This window comes from Apium graveolens, chromosome 7, assembly GCF_009905375.1.
Source record: "Apium graveolens cultivar Ventura chromosome 7, ASM990537v1, whole genome shotgun sequence".
Lineage (NCBI taxonomy): Eukaryota > Viridiplantae > Streptophyta > Magnoliopsida > Apiales > Apiaceae > Apium > Apium graveolens.
Window position 1 is genome coordinate 190,719,334 of NC_133653.1, and position 2,813 is coordinate 190,722,146.

Below are 2,813 nucleotides of genomic sequence, written 5' to 3' on the forward strand. Positions count from 1 at the left end.
TTGAAATCAAGCCGGACACTATTCAGATGGTGCAGAATTCTGTTTCTTTTGGAGGAGCGGCAACTGAAGACCCCAACATGCACATAAGGAATTTTGTCGAGATCTGCAGCACTTTTAAGTATAATGGCGTGACTGATGAGGCTATCAAGTTGAGGCTTTTCCCATTCTCACTAAGGGACAAGGCTAAAGACTGGTTACATTCTGAACCAGCTGGGTCCATCACTACGTGGCAAGATCTTGCGCAAAAGTTTTTGGTGAAGTTTTATCCGATGGCAAAGACTGCTGCTATGAGGAGTGCTCTTACTCAGTTTGCGCAGCAACCTACGGAGTCTATGTGCGAGGCTTGGGAACGCTACAAGGAAATGTTGAGAAAATGTCCACATCATGGAATGCCGGATTGGATGGTGATCACTGGGTTCTATAATGGTTTGGGGGCTCAATCTCGGCCCATGCTCGATGCAGCAGCTGGAGGCGCCTTATGGGCTAAAAGCTATACTGAGGCGTATAATCTTATAGAGACGATGGCTGCAAATGAGCATCAAAACCCAACTCAGAGGATGACGTCAGGCAAGGTAGCAGGTATTCTGGAAGTTGATGCAGCCACCGCTATTGCAGCCCAGCTCCAAGCGCTATCAATGAAGGTTGATTCTTTGGCTACGTATGGAGTTAATCAAATAGCTATGGTTTGTGAGCTTTGTACAGGTTCTCATGCTACGGATCAGTGTTCTCTTGTAAACGAATCTGTTCAGTATGTGAATAATTATCAGCGACAACAGCAGCCTGTGCCAGCGACCTATCATCCTAACAACAGAAATCATCCAAATTTCAGCTGGGGGAATAATCAGAATGCTATTCAGCCACCATATCAGCAAGGAGTGAGTAAACAGTTTAACCCACCTGGATTCCAGCAACCACAGCAGTATGCTACAAGGCAATCATATCCTCAACAAGGAAGTGCAGCTGCACCTACTAGTGCTGATTTTGAGGAACTTAAGCTGTTATGCAAGAGTCAGGCGGTTTCTATAAAGACCTTGGAAAATCAAATCGGTCAATTAGCCAATGCAGTGCTCAATCGTCAACCTGGCACTCTTCCCAGTGACACAGAAGTACCAGGCAAGAAGGAAGCTAAAGAGCAAGTCAAGGCTATTACCTTAAGGTCTGGAAAAGTAGCTGATGCTGAAAAGGCAAAAGAATTAGAAGCTGAAATTAGAGGTGAAGAATCAAAGCAAAAGGAGAAAGCGGCGGAACCAAGGAAGACTACTGTTGAACACACTCTGCCTGAGGCTAATACAGGGGAGAAACAACTCTATCCTCCACCACCTTTTCCTAAGAGATTGCAGCAACAAAAGCTGGATAGACAGTTCGGGAAGTTTCTGGAGGTGTTCAAGAAACTTCACATCAATATACCTTTCGCTGAAGCTCTTGAACAAATGCCTAGTTATGCAAAGTTTATGAAGACTATTCTTTCAAGGAAGGTGAAACTGGATGACCTTGAAACCGTTGCTCTCACGGAAGAATGCAGCGCTGTTCTGCAACAAAAGTTACCACAAAAACTGAAAGATCCAGGAAGCTTCACCATTCCTTGCACAATTGGCAATCTGACGTTTGACAAGTGCCTTTGTGATTTGGGAGCAAACATTAATCTGATGCCGCTGTCGATCTTTAAAAAACTGGATCTGCCTGATCCAAAACCCACATACATGTCACTACAATTGGCTGACCGTTCCATTACTTACCCAAGGGGCATAGTTGAGGATGTGCTCGTCAAGGTGGATAAGCTCTTCTTTCCTGCAGATTTTGTTATTCTGGATTTTGAGGAAGATAAGAAGATTCCCATAATCTTGGGAAGGCCTTTCTTGGCTACTGGCCGTACCTTGATAGATGTGCAAAAAGGGGAACTTACTATGCGGGTCCAAGATCAGGATGTGACCTTCAACGTATTCAAGGCAATGAAATTCCCTACAGAAGATGAGGAGTGCTTAAAAGTGGATGTGATTGATTCTGCGGTTACTTCGGAACTCGATCACATGCTAATGTCTGATGCATTGGAAAAAGGCCTTAGTGGGGGATTTTGACAGCGATGATGAAGATAGCAACGAGCAATTATAATATCTGAACGCTTCTCCCTGGAAGCGAAAGCTGGACATACCATTTGAATCTCTTGGTACTTCTGACCTCAAGAACGCTGAAGGGAAGCTCAAACCATCAATAGAGGAAGCACCTACCTTGGAGCTCAAGCCATTACCTGAACACTTGAGTATGCTTTTTTAGGTGATTCATCTACGTTACCTGTTATTATTTCATCTGACCTTTCAGGTAGTGAGGAAGACAAGCTCTTAAGGATTTTGAGAGAATTCAAATCGGCTATAGGATGGACCATAGCAGACATCAAGGGGATAAGTCCTTCATATTGTATGCATAAAATTCTGCAAGAGGAAGGTAGTAAGCCAACTGTGGAACAGCAGCGAAGACTGAATCCCATCATGAAGGAGGTGGTGAAGAAAGAAATTCTGAAATGGCTAGATGCAGGCATCATTTATCCTATTTCTGACAGCTCATGGGTGAGCCCCGTACAATGTGTACCTAAGAAGGGAGATATCACTGTGGTCGCAAATGAAAAGAATGAGCTCATCCCTACTCGAACAGTTACAGGATGGAGAGTATGCATGGATTATAGAAAATTGAACAAAGCCACAAGGAAGGATCACTTCCCCCTTCCATTTATTGATCAGATGCTTGACAGATTGGCGGGTCATGAGTATTTTTGTATTCTGGATGGTCATTCCGGGTATAATCAGATTTGTATTGCACCA

General features: G+C 43.9%; 1 non-coding gene across 1 annotated transcript; it reads right to left on the reverse strand.

The window, feature by feature from the left end:
• Window positions 1-284: 284 nt before the first annotated feature.
• Window positions 285-391, reverse strand: LOC141675793 (small nucleolar RNA R71). The gene has a single exon (XR_012556426.1). It is a non-coding gene; the product is annotated as a small nucleolar RNA R71 (small nucleolar RNA).
• Between the last annotated feature and the right edge of the window lie 2,422 nt (window positions 392-2,813).